General features: G+C 32.7%; 1 protein-coding gene across 5 annotated transcripts in view; it reads right to left on the reverse strand.

Annotated features, from left to right (window-relative positions):
• Rab3-GEF (Rab3 GDP-GTP exchange factor) overlaps positions 1 to 14,162 on the reverse strand; it is a 222,944-nt gene extending 208,782 nt beyond the window's left edge. For 4 of the 5 annotated variants that reach the window (XM_072535244.1, XM_072535242.1, XM_072535240.1 and 1 more), the window contains exon 1: positions 14,072 to 14,162. The gene's annotated coding sequence lies outside the window, so the exon portion shown is untranslated. Of the gene's footprint in view, positions 1 to 7,264; positions 7,372 to 14,071 lie in introns of those variants that run through there. The other variant, XM_072535241.1, reaches the window with a different exon arrangement.
• Positions 14,163 to 21,904: the final 7,742 nt, after the last annotated feature.

Raw genomic sequence — 21,904 nt, forward strand, 5'->3', positions numbered from 1 at the left:
AAATTATTAAAATTTTAGTCAAAACAATAACATACCTATTACCTCAAAAATTCACGAAAATTCAGAATGAATAACCATAACCAAAAGTCCTTATTTATTCAAATAATTAAAAAAACCAATATTTCTAACTTCTTATGGGACAAATACACTCAAATTAGAAATGTTTGGAAAGGTTTTTAAAATGCCCGCCCATTGTGACGTCAGAGCTTATGTAGTCGATTGTATCAGCCGATGATCCTGTTTACTAGACAGAATGTACGGGGGGTATACATATATACTTTGCAATGCATGTAGTAAAAATCAAGAATGTCACTAAATTTAAATATTCTCCAGTGCCGACTAAACTATTGAAGGTTGGCTATAACCATTGCAAATTCGTCTCTATCGTCTGCTTTTCTTAAAATGTGTGTTTTTATCCCGCTCCAGTCGCGAATGTGTTTTACCCACGATATTTTTCGTCTACCAGGACCCCTTTTTTCTTTGATCTTACCCCTCATAATCAGCTGCAACAACTCGTACTTCTGTTAAAAAGTTTAAAATGGTGGTCAAAAGTTCTCTGTCTCTCCCCATTCTGTGCAACACCATTTCGTTAGAAGAGCTTATACACAGCCGATTTGCCGAAGATCCGAGGAATTGTATTATCAAAACACTTTAGTTGATGAATCTCTGTTTCAGAGATTTGACAATGGTAATTATAAATATAACCGAAAAAGGAAGTATAAAGTTGTTAATAATCAGATCATCATATCTCCCATGTAATGATCTTGAACAATCCCCACTAAGGAAGTTAGAACAGATAGTGATACATGCAAATGTACAACATCTGACCTGGAGCAGTACAAACACCAATGAAAGAGGTAAGTCATTACTACAGTTTTTATGAAACATAGTTTAGACATACTAAACCTAAGAAACAAACCGAATTTCGTAGCTTTACTATGAAAAGAGGTAATTGATGTAACAGTAGTCACGACTCATGGGACAGGAACTGTTAAAAAAGTATATGTTAGATGAGGTGACTTGTTCAGATCATCGACACATCTGTTTTGAAATAATAGAGCGAAGCGGGAAGAGTAGCTTTAGAAACTATAAACGACGAGGATATTATAATTATCAAAAGCAATAGTTTCAAAATCCAGCTTAAAAAAGATGATAGTTACACAATAATCGTCGAAACTCTAAACGAACAAAAAAAACTTGTTCTACACCTACCAGTTAAAATCTGAAAAATCTTTTAGAACAGTCTTAAGAAATATACATTATTCTTTAAGTGTAAAGGAATTTAATAAAGACAGTTATGACCATAATGTAGTGAACATGCAGAATGTAAAACACTTTAAAATAAAAAATCCTCTGCCAGTATTTTGCAAACAACCATAAGAATATTTATAAAATAAATTTAGAACCAACATAGAGTCAAGTTTGAGCCATTATAGATGAAGCGGGACATGCCACAATGCAACAGTTGTCAGCGAAATTCTACAATCGACTGCCAATAACCAATATACAAAGGCATTCTAATTTTAACATATTTGAACTTGAAAACATGATTTAAGATCTCATTGAACAAATGGGAATCATGTTGTGTCTTTATTTTGCTGTGTAAGCACATTTCGACACAATGTGAGGACATTGATTAATTCCGTTATTAAATAGACTACTCGGTTATTTAACGCACAAGAAAATTAAATTTTTCTCAGAAATAAACTTCGAATTTTGATAATTAACTTTCATTCTGTGAAGTCGACTTCCGTTCATCCGCTCAGTCGACACATTAATATTGTGAATGAAAACCTATTTTATAAACTAGATCTTATATATTATTTTTATTATTATAAGCAGAAATATAATATTCAATTGTTACAATGTAAAGTGACCAGCAAGGAAACATATTTTTTTACGCGCTGCCAATGAGCGAATTCAAAATTTCCTAGAATTCATTATGGGCACGTGATTTTGGCTACATTTCACCACTTACAACACATGATTTCGAACGACTAATTTCATTTAATATTTCCTAGAGTACAGGTCTAATAACCTAAAAATCACGTGGTTACGATCTTATAGATGCCGGGAGATTGTGAGTTACCAGACAAAACAATTTGACAAGAGAGATGCGTTAAGTTTGACCAGACTAAGACAGTATAATGCGAAATGGTGATTGACAAACTCTATTGAAGAGATAACACAAAGAAAAGTACGATAATATGACAAGTTTACAAGGTAGTACTTTTTTTGTGTTAACAGAATGACTTTTAACATTTAACAAATAACTTTATTATGTATTTAAGTTACCATAGTTTATTCATACATTTATAGAATATGCATCATAATATTCTAAATAAATAACTATAATTAGTTCCACGAGTAAATAATATAGTTAACTTTTATTTTTAGACACTTGATAATATAATATTAAAAAATATTACATAATTATATTTTAACGTCTTACCTTTTAGTTTTAAGGTATTTAATACCATCTAATACTATTAACAAATAATTTGACTTAAAATGAATATTACCTACAGTCCATCTAATTTACAAACCGTTGAACGTCATTATCTACGTCAGAGATCGAAGTTGACATAGTTGCAAAGTATAAAAAAATTCTGAATCCATTTTAAATCAAATAGGTAACATAATTATTATTATATGTACTCTTTACAACGACTATTTAAATTCTTACGTGACATTTTTGAAATAAAACACACTAATTTTGTTCTAAAACGAACAGATTTTATTAAATAGGTAAAAATATAAAACAACTGTAATGCCAGTTTACTCGGCAAAGTGATTCTAAAAAAGAATACACCTACCGCCTACATATTTCGTGTTGGTATCATGTGACGTCACGGGCTATGACGCCGATGACGTGCAACGGTTTGTAAATTAGATGGACTGTAGTGATTCAAAATCAAAATATCTTATATAGACCAGGCAAATGAGAGCAACTTTAATTAAAAAAAAAATTTATCTAGGTTTTATGTGGAAACACCTGAAATCTTCCGGTGATTTGGGGAGGGTTAAAAAGTTTTTTTCAATTTCCTGCAAAATTTGACGTATACCATTTTTCAAAGTAAAACCGTTGCACGTCACAATTTATATAAAGTGACGTCACTTATATTTAAAATTTCCAGAACAACTAAATAGTCTGTAGAAAGCTGATAAGCTTTCATATAAGATAGATTATTTTGAAGAAGAAATAATGACGTGACGTTTTTACTATTAATTAATGCTCTAAAAAAGGTAATTTTAAAATTTAGAATATATAATTTTGTATTAAAATGTTTTCTTATGTATTTTAGTGTGTTACATTAGTCTTAAAACCAAGTCTATTTACTGATAATATAACAGTTTGACAAATCGTTGACGTTTTAAAAATTCCTCACTTACCAACTATTCTGTTTTTGGCAATGCTGTGAGGTTCTGATGCATACTCATCAAAACTTCAATGGATAAACAAGGAAACATTTTAGTGGAGACAGAACAAAAATTAGGAAGATGGAAAGAATCTATAGAGGAATTATTCCATGACCAGAGACAGGAAAATACATATGAAGATAATCAGAGTAAAGACGAGGGACCAGAAATAACAAAGTCAGAAGTTGTGCATGCAGTAAAGTCCATGAAAAATAATAAAGCTGCTGGTCCAGATGAAATACCAAGTGAATTGCTAGAACTGGTTAATGAAAAAAACATAGATCTTTTAGTTCAACTACTGAACACAATCTATTCCACAGGAATCATTCCGCGTGAAATGCTGACATCAACATTTATTAGTCTACCAAAGAAAGTAAATTCCAAAGAATGTAGTGATTATCGAACAATCAGTCTAATGTCACATACCTTAAAACCTTGCTAAAAATCATCCATAATAGAATACAAGCTAAGCTGGAGATGGATATTAGTGATTCCCAGTTTGGATTTCGGAATGGACTGGGCACAAGAGAGGCACTATTTTCTTTTAACGTAATGACCCAAAGATGTTTAGATGTTAATCGAGATCTTTATGTATGCTTTATAGACTACAACAAGGTATTCGATAAAGTAAGACATGACCGACTTATAGAAGTACTCAAAAACAAGAATCTTGATGTGAGGCATGTAACATTAATATCAAATTTATACTAGAGCCAACGATCAAATGTGAAAATTAGAAGAGAAGTGTCAGAAGAAGTGGAGATAAGGAGAAGGGTCAGGCAAGGTTGCATACTGTCGCCGTTATTGTTTAATGCTTATTCTGAAGAAATCATACAAGAAGCTTTGGTAAACGAGTCAGTCTGCATAAAAGTGAACGGAAGTTTAATTAACAACATTAGGCATGCCGACGATACAGTCATAATAGCCGACAACTTTTAAGACTTAGAAAGAAAAATGAACAAAATATTAAGATATAGTGGAGAATACGGACTCTCTCTTAACATCAAAAAAACCAAATTCATGAAAATGAGCAAGAACAACAATACAAACGAAATATTAACGGTAGGCGGCCAGCTGATTGAGAGAGTAAAAAGATATACTTACTTGGGAACAATAATCACAGAAAATAACGATTATACTGCAGAAATAAGAGTCAGAATTGAAAAAGCACGAGCCAACTTCGTGAAAATGAAAAAGATTTTATGCAGCAAAGATCTGACATTGGCCCTCAGAATAAGGTTAGCCTTATTCTGAGGGTGATTATTAAATGCTATGTACACAGTGTACTCTACTATGGAGCTGAATCATGGACATTAAACCCCAATAAAATAAATCGACTTAACGCGTTTGAAATGTGGACATTTAGAAGATTGTTAAGGATTCCATGGGTAGATAAAATCACGAATACAGAAGTGTTAAGGAGAATAGGCAGAGAAAGGGAAATGGAAAATACAATAAAAGAAAGGAAATTGCAATGTCTCAATGTCGCAATGTCGCAAATTGAAAGGTCACAATAGCCATGATTGTCAACCTTCGTCGCGGAGATGGCACTTAAAGAAGAAGTGGAGTTCTGACGTCGTAAATCTTGAATGACGTGCAATTATTTCTATATTATTTCTATATATCTAAGATTCTATATTAAAAAATACTTGCCAGTAGGCATTATACATAAACTTAAGTTTATTAAGCGAAATTTCAAAAATAGTCAAAGCTATTATGACAGAGATAAATCGCGAAATCGCTATGTATAGCGATTATCCTATAGAGTTCCACGTATTACATCAAATAATAACCAAAATCAAAAGACACAAATTTACATAAAAAATGTATCAGCCTCTGTTCAGGCATGACAAATACGAGCTATTTATACACTAAAATAATAAATATCTATTGTCACTGAAGATAAATAATGTTAAATAAATTCACCGCCTTTTAATCAAAATGATTGGTATTTAGGGAAACTTAATATTTGTTTCCATTTTAAAAGCTAGAATATAAAGATAAATAATAAGGAAATTCTTCTTTAGGTGCCATTTTCTTTGCTTAAGATACATGGCCATTGTGTTGATTTAGATTATGTGTGATGGTCGTTACTTTTACTGTGTGTAACTGAAATTGTCTAAAGAGTTTGTCTTTAATTGCTTTCTACTTATCTAAACTAAAATAAGGAGTAACGTGTCCAGACGACAATGCTATTAGAAGCAAAGAAAATATCTTCTTCAGCCCATGTTCGTACACTTCTGGACACAGGGGTCTTCCATTTGTTTCCATTAAGGTATACTTTTATCAATTCTTATTCATTGCTTGCCCACAATATGTTTCATATAATCTGTCCTCTTCTTCTGCAATCTGCCTAATCCTCTGGTAGGGCGAGGCAAGTGAAGTGGCAGTATTGGGTTATTTAAATGTGGATAATCGACAGTCTACCAGACAACTATCTCGTGCATCTGCTGTATCAGTCTAGTGTTTATCGAATTATAAAATCATATGAATTTCATCCTTATAACATACGATTACTTCATCAATTAAACGAAGATGATCTTAATCGTCGGCTTCAATTTTGTGAAGAATTTAATGAAATCATAAATAACAACCAACATCTATTGTACAATACGTGTTTTTTCAACGAGTGTACTTTTATATTAAATGATGAAGTAAATAGACATAACTGTCGTTATTGCAGTAACAATAATCCTCATACATTCATGCAGACACATACACAAACATCTCAGAAATTAAATGTATGGGTTGGCAATTTATGGAATCACGTTATTGGACCATTATTTATTGAAGGAAATCTGAACGGAATAACCGTTTGTTAGAAGACATTATTGATACGCTCATCACTGACACATTGGAATCTGGTAATAATCTTTTAGAAGATGAACTGACTTTCTAAAAGAACGGGGCATCCTCAGTTATGATATACGCGTAAGAAATTTTTGAATCAACGTTTTCCAGGGCGTTAGATTGGCAGAATGGGCCCAATAGAATGGCCGGCCAGATCACCGGATCTTCGCCTTTGGATTTTTGTGTGGGATACCTATAATCAAAAATATACGCCACACCGCCTGCAGATAGTACACAGGAGTAGGCCTACATGAGTACATTTCGAAGATTTAATTGGTTAATTGGACGAAATTTTATGTTTTTCTTTATTACTGTGTTCAACCAATAAATTAATTAAATCCAAAATTATCGTCAAAGTTATTCCGAAAATTAAAAAAAAAATAGAGTGTCGTGTAGAGATAAAAAATACCTTTCAAATGATGTGCCACTCGACTACACTTGCTATTTAAAAAACTGGGGGTTAATGCGGGGTAGTAGGGGGTTACATTTGAGGGCATGAATTTTGCATGAAAATTCGTCCCCCTCTTAATACAAATTGTCGTGTTTTTTTTTAATTTCAAAGAAACTCTCGGTTTCTGAAGTTCTGGGGGGGTCAAATTTTCGTTGGAACACACTGTATTAGTAATATACCTAAACCCACAATACTGCTTTTATTTTTAACAATGAACTCAGTGGTGAAAGTGTTAAAGCAATAATAGGTACTAAACAATGAAAATACGAATAAATCAAGTATGTTTGATTTATTCTGACAGTAACTTATTAAGTTTAATCAGCTACACAAATTATACAAAATTTTAAACAAAAAGAAAGCAACAAGAACTGTGAAAAGGGAAGAAAGGACCACTAATTATACTTGTAATTCCACAAATATGCGAGATCTGACTCCAGAAAGGCAATACCGAAAGGCAAGGAACCGGTAGCAGTACATAAGTAAATGAGACGATAAAATTAAGAGTAAATATAAACATTAGAATTGTTACAAAAATAAACTTACTTATGTAATTATTTAGACCACTATCCAAAACTTTATTGATATATATATATATATATATATATATATATATATATATATATATATATATATATATATATATATATATATATATATATATATATATATATATATATATATATATATATATATATATATCTACGGCACTCTAAAAACACACGATAACTGATAAATTATGTAAAGGCGTACTACAAAACACGTAATGAAGTCGACTAATGGCTAAACTAAAGGTAGATATAATACACCGGAATCCATTGCGATAAACAATTCTGTTATCGGTTTGTTGTATATATGCGGGTTTGAACGAAAAATCAACACCACAAAGGAGTGAATACTACGTAATCGTATCTGTTTGAATAGTCAAAAATATTAACAAGTCTACCTATATTGATTACTAATAATAGATCACAAATTAGAGAAACAGCTTAGAAATATATTAATATAATAACTATTATTATGAAATTATATTTTACAAAAATGATTATCAAAAATAGTAGTTTATAAACAAGAAGATTCCAATGAAGGGAACAATAGTTTTGATGAAGTCTTATTCTTCGAGTTAGTGTTGCCCAAATGCCAGAACAAGATGAGACTTAGACAGTCTTGGTATTGGTCTTGCGCCAATACACCTGGTTTTGGTCTTGGTCTTGGTATTGCACTCCCGGTCTTGGTCTTGGTCTTGGTCTTACAGCAAGAGTCTTGCAAGTCTTGCAGTTACCCATTAGCCTATTGCTATTTATTAAACGTTACTTTAGTTCTTAGAACAACGTAACAGAGTAAGTACATTTTAAGCTTAAATTAACATAGCCATAATAAAGACTAACCAAATTAATAAATGTCTAAACAACTGACACCAGGTGGGGTTTGAAGCGACTATCTAAGCGATCCGTGCCTATGCTCTAACTAACTCAACTATCTACCAGGCCCCACGGAAGTCAATCTGTTTCTTAATAAATGTTTGCATTTACTAAGCTTACATGTGCTAAAACATGGTTCAAACAAAAAAAACAAATTAATGACATAAGCATGCCTGTATTTTAAAGAACATTATCTGCCTAGAAAGGGGTTGATGGACATGATGGGCAAAAAATCCACATACATGTATCAAGGGCGCTGATTTTTTAGGTGATAAGATAACAAAATATAATCCATTTATTAAAGCAAAATAAATGTTTTTACCAATCTTATCTCTACTTTTATATAAAAAACTAACTTGAAAAAATAAAGAATAGTTAAAAAAACAATGGTTTGCTTTTAGGTCTTTTAGATCTCCAACGCTCACTACTCGGGCTAGAACTATTTGAATCTTTGTCCCTCATGTCAAATTGTAAACTTGTCACTCCGGGAACAACAAGGATTAGATAAAAAACAATTCTTACATTAGACTCAAAGGAAAGCTCAATTGGGAATGAAGTTAAGTGATGTCGAAAAAGTAACGACTATACTTTATAGTTACTTTATGTTCGTTACTATCCAATACCCTAAGTATCTAATAACAAACCGAGAATTATATATCGTTACTTCGATATTCTAAATACTTCTGTATTTTGTTTACACGGTAGGCGACATTATCTGTTGTTAATTTGTCTCGGTACTTTAGAATATTAGCCGCGCTCTTTCAGCAAATTTTGTTTAACCGAATGATCCCATCGCACACTCAGCAGAAACAATTTATAGTCTTAGGCCGATAAGATTTGTTTATTTATATTTCTCCTGACTAACTTATAATGGGAAAAAAATTGAATTATTGAGTGGGTGTCAAGTAACAATTATATTTTTTATTAGCTAGGGTGACATATTTAAAAAAATATCGATACGATATTACTGTCGGCGTCGCAATGCTAGAATATTATTTTTATGATTAGAGGGCGGCTATTCTCAAAATATGGACAATTAATTTCAGAGCGAAAAAGTCGTCTGCTGGAAAAGAATGTACAAAATATTTTATTTTTACATTGTAATTATGACCTCTGTGCACGTGTCAAATGTGTTTTTTTAATGAATATTTTGATTCGGTATGCATATTTATGCTATTGATTGTAATGCGCATAAGTCCACTTTTTCAAATTTTTATTACATTTTTTTTGCGTCTCATAGAGTCTTTAAGCGCTAGAACCACACTTAGTCCTAACTGCAAAAGGTCCACACTTGGTCTTGCAAAAACGCAAGAACAAGACCAAGACCGATTTTGGGCAACACTACTTCGAGTCGAATCTCTGCCTCTCGAAGCTACTGCTTAGAACTATTTGATATACATAATTCAAAACAAAACATTCCTTTAGGTTTCTCAACCAAGCTATCCTTCTTCTCTGGAAAGTTAACTATTATTATAGTGCCGTAAAAGTAAAAAAAAAACAAGAAGAAAATAAAGGCAAAACCGTATAAAGGGCTAGAAGAGGCGTTTGAAAACATTTGAAGCTATGATATGAAAACTGAAATAAAAGCAATAAATACAAAAACACTATAGTACAACAAGAATCTGAGAAGGGTAAAGCATACATGTAACAGAATCTACTAATGGTACGAAGTACAAATCAAATACGTCGTTTACTGGTAAGAAAAATAAAATAATATCTATAACTAATATATAACATCTTCTATAACTAATATGCGGCTCGTTACAGCGAGCAATCTTCTAAAATCAGTTCTATAGACAAATAAATGGTGCTCCAATGAGCTCCCCACTATTTTCTCTAATTTTCAATATCTTTATGGAAGACTTCGAGACCCAAGCACTATCCACATCAATGCTCAAACCCACATGTTTGCTGCGATATGTTGACGATACATTCGTCATTTTGCCATTTTGCACCATGGCAAGGATGCTTTGGTATCTTTTCAAACCCATCTGAATGGTATACATCCTAAACTGATTTATCCCTACCGTTTCTCGACATCATCATAAAGAAAAACTAATCCCAAGGTTTCCTTCACTCTGTTTATCGAAAACCCACCCATACCAATCGTTACTTGCATGCTAACTCTCATCATCCACCTTCACAAATTAATTCAGTCATTAATAACCTTGTCTCCAGATCAATACGCCTTTGCGATGATGCAAGTAGACCCGCTGAGCTCCCTAGTTTAAAACAAACCCTCAACAACACAGCCCACATCAATAGGAGCATCCATAGACATCAATCTCCCACTCAATCTTAACCAAAGACCCTCATTATACGAAAGCTTTCCTTCCTTACATCAAAGGTGTCACTGACAAAATCGACAAAATTCTTAAATCAAGATGAATAAAGACAATATTTACCCCAACAAAAACTTTCATCTCTTGTCTGATCAATCAAAGACAACATTCCAAATGAACAATACGGAGTTTACGAAATTCCTTGTTCAGTCTCCTATATAGGCCAAACAAATCGTAGAATCCAAAATGGGAAAATAGATGTCATTTAAACGGAGGTTACTCAATAGAACGTGCTGCTACAACTTATGGCATTCCCAACACAACATTGAAGTGATACATAGATAAGTTGAAAAACATTAAAATTGACTGGGAAAACTGTGGGAACTGTAAATGACAAATTTTTTTAAATTCGGAAGAAGCGAACTTAGTAGAATATCTAGAAATATGTTCAGCGTTACGTCATAGTTTGTTACGTGTTACGTCAACAAACATGTTCCAGAATCTTCAATATCTAACAAAACTGATGGAAAAAATTGATTTACACTTTTAATGAAAAGGAATAAGGACTCTAAGAACACCAGAAGCCACATCACTTGCAGGAACAATGATTTTTAACAAACCTGTGGTTAATAAATTTTTTGATCATCTGAAGCACCTGTATGATAAATATAAATAATATAAATTTGGTCCACACCAAAATGTGGCTTAACGACGGACAATACCAGACCATCAAAATCAAATAAACACATCACAGTCATACTCTTCGGTTGCGTCGAGAGTGCAATTTCCTTTAAAGACCCAAGCAATTATCTTTAGTGCCTTATAAAACACCAAACTTCAAGAGTACCTTCTCCCACTTGGAAATATAATTCAACCGAAAAATATAATCTTGTCTTCTAGATTATCTAATAATCGCATATGTATGTATTTATCAAATAAACAAATAGTGGACGATTTTATGAATAATCATGGTCAAATAGAAATGCAAGGTGAAATTGTCAGAGCAAGAAGGTTAGTTACACTGGCGGAACGACTTATGCTCTCCGGCGTATGTCCTTAAATACCGCACGACTTGCTAATCAATGAGCTACAAAAAATCGGCATAGTTCCTGTCTCCCCCATGACCTTCCTCAAAATAAGTGCTTCTATGCCTGATTACAATCACATCCTTAGTTTTCGAAGACAAATATATATCAGTCCTCACAATCTAACACTACCAGAGTCATTTACTCTTGTTTTTGACAACATGACATATAGAATATTCATTTTTCAAGACAGTTTAGTTTGCTTTAGATGCAAGAAGCCAGGACACATCGCTTCACAGTGCTCCGAACCACTAGCTCAACTAAACCCCAACCAAAACAATGAAGCATCGGTATCCAGCGCAACAAATATATCCTTGCAAGTATCCGATGACACAAACCCTTCTCAGTGTGAACAAATGTCTATTTCTGATATCCCGGAGATACCGAACAAAGTAGATGCATCAAATAAGGACAGTCACATAATTAATCAACCAAACAGAAACTTTGATGAAATAATATCACCTGAAGCAGATCCATCTTCAAAAGAATGTAACATTTTTCCACCACCTAAAGTCCAAGCAAAATCAAAAAAAGCTAAAATTAGTTCAGCAAGCACTTCTGAATGCTCATTTTCTCTCTTACTTGACCCTGCTAAAACTTCATAGAAAATCACCCTCTACCTTTCCCTCTAAACGTTGATCAACTTAACATGCTCCTGAGTATTACGGGGTCAGCAGATCCTATAACCACAATTCAAGAATATACCACAGACCTACCAGTTTTGTCCCATATGCTCAGTCAAGTTTATCCCCATTTAAAGGAAAGATCAATAAAACGTAAATTCACGTCCATAAGCAAAAAAATCCATAATTATATTAAGAGTGAGGCATCGGAAGCGGAAAGTGACACATCTCAGTTAAGCCAACATTAATTAAAAACATTCCTTATTGTCTAGTCCTTTCTGACTCTCTCAGTGCAGTCAAAGCTATGCAAAATGCATACCCTAAACACCCCATTGAGAAAATTATCAGGGCCGAATTAATGAAAGCTCAAGAAAATTTCAGAAGAGTCCACTTCCTAAGGATACCATCTCATATAGGCATAGAAGGGAATGAAGAAGCAGATACTAGTGCGCGTAACGCTATCACCAGTGACACATCAGAAACAGATTGACGGAGTATCGCAGGCGATCTAAAAATTTATTTCAAAAATAAGGTGTTAAGTGCGTGGAATCGGGAGTGGAATGACTCTAGTTGGAAACTCAGAACCATCAAAAGTGATATTTTTGCATAGAAGTCCACAGCCAGAAGTAGAAGATGCCAAACTATTATTACACGTCTACGACTTGGACACTGTAGGTATACTCATGCCTATCTCTTCTAAAATAGTGAACCTCCAAAATGCGAAACATGCAAGCAATACAGTAGACAGTATAAAGCACTTCTTGATAGACTGTCCGAAATATGTAAATCAAAGACAGTCTTACAATTTGCCAAATAACCTGAAAGCACTCTTCAACAAAAGTTTAGTTCCGAACAATTTATTAGGTTACTTAAAATGTATAAATATGTTACACAAAATTTAACTTAATTAATTGTTACAAATGTTCAATTGTTCACAAATTGTAATTAATTGTTACAATGATTGATTGTTACAGATGTTAAATTTAATATTATTACAAATGTTACAGGAATGTCGCTAATAACCTTTGGGTGGATGCGACTTTATTTCTTTAAATAAAAAAAAAATTACACAATAAAATTTTAGTATGTTTATTCTAAATGTAATATCATTACAAAAGTGTTTCAAGAAATTTTTTAAGCATTCTATTTCAAGGTGGCTAATCAGTTTTTACTCTCTCCTGTAGAGTTTGATTTTGTGATCCACTGTGAAAGTGTCCACTGTGCCCCGCTCTCCCCTACCACAACATTTCCATTATATTTATTATCTATTTCTGTTTTTTCGATACTATAATAATACTTTTAAGATTTCCCACATGTTCTAAAAAAAAAATTGGGACAGATTTTTATACTAAAAATAAGTAATTTTTTAAATCTAAATAAAACTTGTACTACTAGTTGCTAGCTATTATTCAACTGGTATCCACAAAATATGAAAATTACTACTTACTGAAAGTTGCGTAATATATTATATATTAAGCCAAATAACCAAAATCTCGTCGTTCTTTAAAAAATCAGACTTTCCAGTGAATACGAATTATTATTTTGTTTTTATTCGAGTTATTCACTATCTTTATAAACTTTTTGTTCTTTTATTAATTATAGAGAAAGCACACACTTTTCCGATATTGCGCGTACACCTTCATACAAATAAATGGCCATGAGAAACGAATGGATCAATAATATCACAATTGGATTTACAACCTTAGTTGTATATAAAATATTCAATAGGGAAAACATTGCTAAAACCAAAACATACTAAAAGTACCGAAAACCCCTCTTTAATTATCATTATACTCTTATCAAAAATTTATCAAATTGCTTAAAGGATCTTATATTTTTTGAAGGTTTATTTGTAATTAATAACCGATGTTATATTAAACATATATAATATACATGTCACAAAGATGTTCTTAATTCTAATATAATTTTATTTTCTACTTACCCTTAAGGAAATCTTCACTATACTGTTTCTCCATCGCACATTTTCTTGATTTTTCACACCCGCCCTACATGATTTCCCCGGAGTCTGCAAGTCTAAAATTGCAGTGCGCAAGTTCTTCATTGAATTGCGTACACGTTACAAACTCCGCCACTACGTTGGATACTCCCTATCCCGTGACCTTTTCAGGACAACAGTGGTGTAGACGGGATTTATTGACGACGATATATGGATTGTGTTGGATGATAAGAGATAAAGTACGCAAAATGTATTTTTAACGATTACTAATACTCTTAGCGATATTTTAACTTGATTAAATGCAATAAAATTGAGTATCAGGATGTGAAGCGGTATCCTAAGTAAACTGTAATAGTTATATTTAAAAACCATGTTTATGTACAAAAGATTATTAAATAGTATTAATTTTACCAATGTCAATTACTACTAAGAATCCGGTCAATTTAGACATAAAAATAGTGGTCAAATAACAAAAATTACCGGAAAGCCAAATATTGATAGAAAGCTAAGGTTTACCATTGTCAAAAAAATTTTAAAAATCCCTGTCGATCGTATGTGTGCTTTAAAAGTTATTCGGGGTCAAAGGTCAAAAATTTAGTTTTTTGGATTTTTCGCGAAAACGGTAGGTTTTGTAAAAAAGAATATTAATCCAAAGTTATAGATCTTAAAATTCTCTACAAAAATTGTTTGTATGATTTTTTCCTACGAGTTAGCGTTCCTGAGATATCGCGATTCTAAGAGTCACATTATACATGATATGCACATAATGTACATGTAAGGATATTAAAAGAACTCGCTATTGATGATGTAATGGATGCAAATCTTATTATTACCGTTGAAAATATCCTAAATTCTTTCATATTATGACATTGGAGATGATCAAATATGTGGAAAATTATTCAGTTTAATAACAAATTTATTAAATATCATAAACGAGGGTCAACCGCACAATTATGTCTAAAAAACGCGCCAAGTGCACTACCTCACAGGTGGCGGAGAAATGTGTGTATATCATGTATAATGTTACTCTTAGAATCGCGATATCTCAGGAATGGTAACTCTTAGGAAAAAAATTATATTAGCCATTTTTGTAGATAATTTTGAGATCTACAACTATGGTTTAAGGTTTTTTTTATAAAACCTACCGTTTTCAAGAAAAATCCAAAAAAACTCAAATTTTGACCTTAGACCTCGAATAACTTCACAGTTACGATCGAAGGGGATTTTAAAAACTTTATTTGTAATAGTATTTTTGTTATTTTAAATATCTGTATTGACCGACGATACAATTAAGAAAATAAATTTAAAAAAAACGGAAAAGAAGAGGGTAAAAGACAAAACATGAAAGTAAAACAAAATAGAGAAAGTTTTGTGAAGATTTATTGATAGATTTAAACCAAATGAGAAAGATGAGATGGGGAATGATTGGTCCAGTTCTATCAACAAACAATTTACAATAATTGTGAATACGTTTTTTAAATTAACTGTCATAAGATTATATACATGGAAATCTAAAGTAGATGGAAGCAGCAAACATACTATGTGGATTCAAGCATATTTTTTTATTATGCTACGAAATGCTTTCGAAATAACATTATAATATATATTAACTGATAGAACAGTAAATAACTTATTTCTAACCTAAAGTAACTCGTATCCCGACATTAAGTGCGACGTATACGCATATCTGGTTGATTACGAGAAACTGTTTGATCGAGTACAGCACGCCAAGATGATGCAAATACTAAAAGAAACAGGAATTAACAACCTAGATCTGAAAATAATTAAAACCCTTTACTGAAATCAGACGGCAAATCTCAGAATAAAAGGTGAACATACCGAATAATTAAACATCATGCGTGTATTAAGGCAAGGCTGTATTTTGTCTCATATAGTCTCTACTCTGAAAGAATATAAGATATAATCACACCTATACAAGGACAATTTATAAGACTTATAAGCCCTTATGAATAAAATCACGTATTACAATCAACAATATGGAGTCATGAGTTATATATGGAATATAAACGTAAACTGAATTTTGCCAAAAATGATGTCAATTTTAGGACGCCAAAAAATAAGCAAAAAAGTTTGCTTATTACCACTTTTACCCTCGGTCTTTCCCATAAAACCCCCTTCGTAGAGGGGGAAACGAAAAAAAATCGATAAAAATTAATAAAATTTGTATCAACTCGACGGTAAAAATTCGATATCTTTTGATTCAAGTGTCCTATCGACAAAAATCAAGTTGCATTGTAAAGGTAAAGAGTGCAGATTTCTTACGCAATTGTTGAATTTTGCCACAAATAAACTTAGAGGTAAATATAAAGGCTTTAAATAAATAAACGTGGCGCGATTTTTGTCATCTTTTATGATTCTCACGAGATCAATACAATTTATCCCTTTTATTGGCCGGTCACTATGGAGTTTAAAACCTATTATATAAAATTCTAGTTTTGAGTTTTCGCAACAAATTTGAGGCATTTGATATATGCTTAAAAAATGCTGAATTTAAACTTTCACCTTACGAACGGTCTAAAATGTTTAAAACTGCTCTTTTTCAATTAGACTAGTACGTTTTTCATAAGTAAGGTCCATTCGCTAAGCTCGGGCATATTTTGACAGATTCATAGCTGGAAACCTACAACACAAAAGTTCCTAACTCACAGTATTAACAGCTTAAATAAACTTTTATTACCAGACTTTTTTTATTGAAAAAAGAAGAATTATTATAAATATTGGAAGTCTATACTATACTAAAATAACTATGCTAAACAGGCCGGTCGGAAGAAGAAGAAGGGGGCGACCTAAACTCAGATATCTGGATGATGTACAGGAAGATCTGAGGGAGATTGGAGTGAGGGGCTGGAGAAGACAGACACTCGATAGGGAAGGATGGAAGAATGTTTTGAAGCAGGCCAAGGCTAACGAAGGGCTGTAGCGCCAACTGATGATGATACTATATCCATAAAATTTTGGGTAGTGAATATTTAAAAAATATATTTCAGTTGTTATAATTTAACATAAATATTTATCATATGGTGCAAATAAATAAATATTGATTGTCGGTAATTAGTAAAGTTCTATTTCATTCAGTATTTAGTTTGTTTACTATTAATATTGGCTATGAGGATGTGTGCTTGGTTGTATCGTAATTTCCAGCCACTTCTAGTCTGTCAAAAAGTAACTAACTTCGCAAAAAAATTATTACGAAATTCACTAGACAGTTCGGACTGGGAATAGCGAACCGACTATATCTAACTTCTGCTACAAATTACATCCAAAACTTAAAAAGTATTTTCAATTCCTCTTAGCGTCGCCAAGTAATATAAACACATTTTTAGAGTTTTTTCATGTTTTACAGATGTGCACGTCCTCGGCATTCTTTTTCGTTTCATATTCTGCGTTTTAAATAAATATTTCCGTCAAGTGTTTTGTTATTTTAAGTTATTTTAAGAATGAATTTTAGAGAAAGAGAATTGCTCATTCTCACTTGGGTCGCTGTAAGAGACAGTCGGCTTAGGTGTGGATCCAAATTTTACATCAAATTTGAAATGTTCCTCGTTGTTCGTCTCTTTTCATGAAAAATATGTAATGTATTGCGGCAGTTAATGATTCGGTTAAAGTTTTAAGTGAGGATTGGAAGAATCGTCGTTTCCATCCTCGTTTTGTTTCTCCCTGGTTGTCATCCCAGGCTTTTTTGGCAGTTTGGAGATAAATTTTCTGACACACAGAGAGTGAAGCCCAGTTCTACCCCAGAACCACCAGTGACGTCCAGTAGCAGAAAATTCAATGTGTTTTAGTGAAAAATCCAGGTAACTTTTTGTTTCAAATTTTAAAGTAAAGACAAACATTTTTTTTAAAGTAATAATTGCTTTCAGTAAAATTTAAAAATTGTAATATTTAACATTGTAAATCTTAGGGAAAGGTTTGCTGTCATTTTAATTGTTGTTTTAAATTTAATGTTAACATAAGACAGCTCGCTTTATTATTTTCGATATTCATTTGTTTTTTTTTTTTTTTAAGGTTATCCTCTATTGCAATAACAATTTTTTGTAAGTTTATGTAATATCTCCAACTAATAGATTTTGTAAACGGATGACAAAGTTTTCTTTGTTATTTTTGTACTCTGTAACTATTAATCTAGTAATTTGTGCCATTTATTTTTGTAACTGTTTGTGGTGAGACACAATAAATGTTTAATTTTTTGTAAACCATTTTGTTTGTTTATCTTGACTAACTCTCAAACCCCTTTTTTTTAGGTTCATTTGAAGAGATATATTTTTTATGTTTAATAATTATTTCAATAGTTACAACTAGCTGTTGTAATGGTTATAATTTGGCATCTCGAAGCGGCGTCCTTAAATTGCTAGAGGTATTTCCTGTTTCCTTCTGTTTTGTTTGTCTCAAGAGATTCACGTTAGTACCCCTTTGTTTCATTTTTTGTAGTTGCCCCAATCCGACCCCTTACCATTTACTTATCCACGACCCCAGCTCTCCAAACAAACCCTGAGTGCCGTTCGCACAAGTATCGATTATTTTGCTTGCCCTATCTTGGCCCCAATAATTTCTGTGCCCAATTTTCTACCCCTTATAATAATACCCCATGTGGTAGGCAAAATATTTCGTTACACTATGGCCGGTCAATGAAAGTGATAAATTTTATTGATCTCTTGAAAATTATAAAAAATAGCAATATTCGCGTAACGTTTATTTATTAAACAGATTTGCGACAAAATACAAAAATTGCACACAAAAGGTTCACTCTTCACCTTTAAAAAGCATTTTGATTTTTGTCGATAGGACACTCTGATCAAAAGATATCGAATTTTTACCGTCGACTTAATACACATTTTATTTAACATTGATTTCGGGCGCGCAACTTACATTCAAAATCGTCGGTCGCTTCAAGCGTTGTTGCTGAGAGAACGGTTCATTCTATACAAAAAGTAGTAGTTAACATAACTATTCAAAATTATCTCAGCTACATTTTTTATTTGAAACATTTTTTCCTACGACGTACAGGTTCTTGGTAAAAATTTTTTTTGCATTTTTACGTCTCTATGAGGGGTTTTTAGAAGGAAGTCCAGTAGTAAAAATGGTATAAACTTTTTTGCATCTATTTTCGGGTCCCAAAATTAATATTCTCTGCAAAATTCAGCTTGTTTGTATGATTTTTAGGGGTCAAATCTCTGTCGAGAGGAATACTGATAATTAGCAAGAAAAAAATAACAGAAGGTTAAGTCTACATAAACCAAACCCCAGTAGAAAGAGTAAGGCACCACAACTACCTCGGCACCCTAATGAATAAAAAATAGACCAACAACCAGGAGATAAGAGCACGCATCGGAAAAGCTAGATCCACCTTCAACCGAATGAAGGCTTCTTCAAAAGGTATAACCTTTCTCTTGGTATAAAAGTAAGACTGTTACGATGCTGCGTCTTTTCTTCCTTTTTGATGGTGTCGAATCGTGGACCTTGAACGAAGATATGTGCATACGATTAGAATCGTATCGGAGAATACTTAAGATCCCGTGAACTGACCGAGTCACAAATAAGTAGCTCCTCAGAAGAATGAAAGAACCGAGAGATACTGACCTCGATCAAATCTGGAAAACTACAGTATTTCGGACAAAGTATGCGAAAGTCATGCAGATATGTGCTCCTACAAGCGATCTTACATGGAAAAATATTTGGAAAGCGAAGTCCAGGAAGAAACAGAACATCTTGGTTAAAGAACCTCAAAACCTTGTTTCAAAATAACGTATGTGCAGCTTTTCCGCGCTGCTGCAAACTAGATAAAGATTACCGTGATGGTTGCCAACATTGGTCACGGATAACCACACTAAGAAGAAAGTAACTAAAGTTTTCTAAGCTAAAGTCTTACTCAGCACTATTAGTTTACTTTCTACCAGAAATCACCTATTTATACTTACCTTAACGCACTATGCTCTGTTTTTTGTGATATCACTTCATTTCACTAACTAGTATGTTTTAAGTATGTATTGCCTTCGCTACATTCGCCATCATCTTCCGACATTTCGAGGATGTCTTACACTTTCAAAGGCCTTTGGTCCCCAATAAATCCTGTTGGTTTTAAATAATCATCTAAATGCCAACCACAGTTTTTAGGCTGTAGTTTTGTACATTCCTACTTAGTTGCAATAAGCCGCATGGAATTAACAAAAGTAGTTATTAAATTTTCCAGTAGGGTGGTATAGTGTTTTAAAGTCAAAACTTTATTTTTCAAAAACTGTTCATTGTCTTCTTTTGCAGCTTAAGTTTTCAGAACAATGCGATTTCTTGCATCATTTACTCTGTTGAAGTTATTCACGGCATAAATTTTTGCGGTAAACTCTTGAACAACATCCATTTTTTCATCAATGAACATGTCAGCTTCATCAGTTAACGTTGTAAAAACGATTTCATACCTTTCATTCTGAGAAAATGTTTTAAATGATCTAATTTTTCCTTTATTATAAAATGCTGCTGTGTAATCGCAACCTGTATAGGTCTGGAAAGCAGGTAAACTTTGACATAATTTTGAACCCAACTTCAAAAGCCAAATCGATGCAATTCATGCAATTAAGGTGTTGGTTATGTAACTTTTTAGTTGTTGAAGAGGCTAGCCAAATTATGGATTGTAAAAGTTTGTGCATATTTCCCAGTAAAATCACCAAATTATCAGTATCCAAAGCTCTAATTAAAATCCTTAATCTAGGTGCAATTTTATGAGCGGGAAAAACCATCCGCGTATCCGCGTCTTCGTGATAAAATCAGCTTCTTCAGTTTTTTTTAATGTCATTATTGTGAGCTTGATATAAATAGCACTGATGATCAACGGTTAAAAATATTTTTTTGTTTTGTTTTGGACAATTGTAAGTAAATTTTGACTATCCTCTTAATCAGCCAAAAAGCGTACCAGTGTCTTCTTAAAACGATAGTTTTTAAGACTTTGCAAAAAAATTGATTAGTATTGGTTCTGAAATTTTTTCAAATATTTGTGGCATAGAGTTACCAATGAGGTGTAAGTAATAAAGGCCATCTACTATTTCTACGTTAATAAATGTGGGTTCAACCATTTCGATATTCGATTTTATCTTTCATCATTCTTTCTAGAAGTTTCTTCAATCATTTGCGACACATTTTTTATTTTCGTTAAAACTGCTTTTTCTGTTGACTTTTTTTTCTTTTTTTATTTTCGTTAAAACTGCTTTTTCTGTTGACTGGAATTGGAATGTCTCTCTGTCATCTCCATTCTTGTTGAGAACATCCTTCAGTCGTTCTTGAAGGATCTTCTTGGACCCGCTGCAGTCTTCATCACGTTCTTCTAGTTGCTCACGCAACTGTTTTACTGAAAGTTCTATTAACAGCATCTTTGGTCAGGCACACACGTACTTTTTAAATGTTCTTTTTTTTTAAATATCACTACCGACCTACGCGGATGTTCCTGATGAACAATACTTTTCAAAGTTCAAGTCTTTTTTTTAGCAATCACTGCTGAATTTATTTTAAATCTCACACCGGACACCACTGTACCGTTTTTAAATAAAACGAGCGGTTCTTAATTTATATAAATACATTTATTTGTAAGGTTACAGCACGAAAATATCTTATCAACTCACTCAACTCATAACAGCGTTACATATATATATACCAAAAGTATTATACTAGAATCATTTGGGAGTAGTCCATCTCTAGACTTCCCGTTGGAAGCGTCTCGAAAACAGGCGCTATTGAGAATGCCATCGATTGTATATTCGAGATTCATCCTTCTAAGAATTGTGACACGTATCCCGCATCGGAGATGGGCTATTT

This window comes from Diabrotica undecimpunctata, chromosome 6 (assembly GCF_040954645.1).
Source record: "Diabrotica undecimpunctata isolate CICGRU chromosome 6, icDiaUnde3, whole genome shotgun sequence".
In the NCBI taxonomy this organism is placed as follows: Eukaryota; Metazoa; Arthropoda; class Insecta; order Coleoptera; family Chrysomelidae; genus Diabrotica; species Diabrotica undecimpunctata.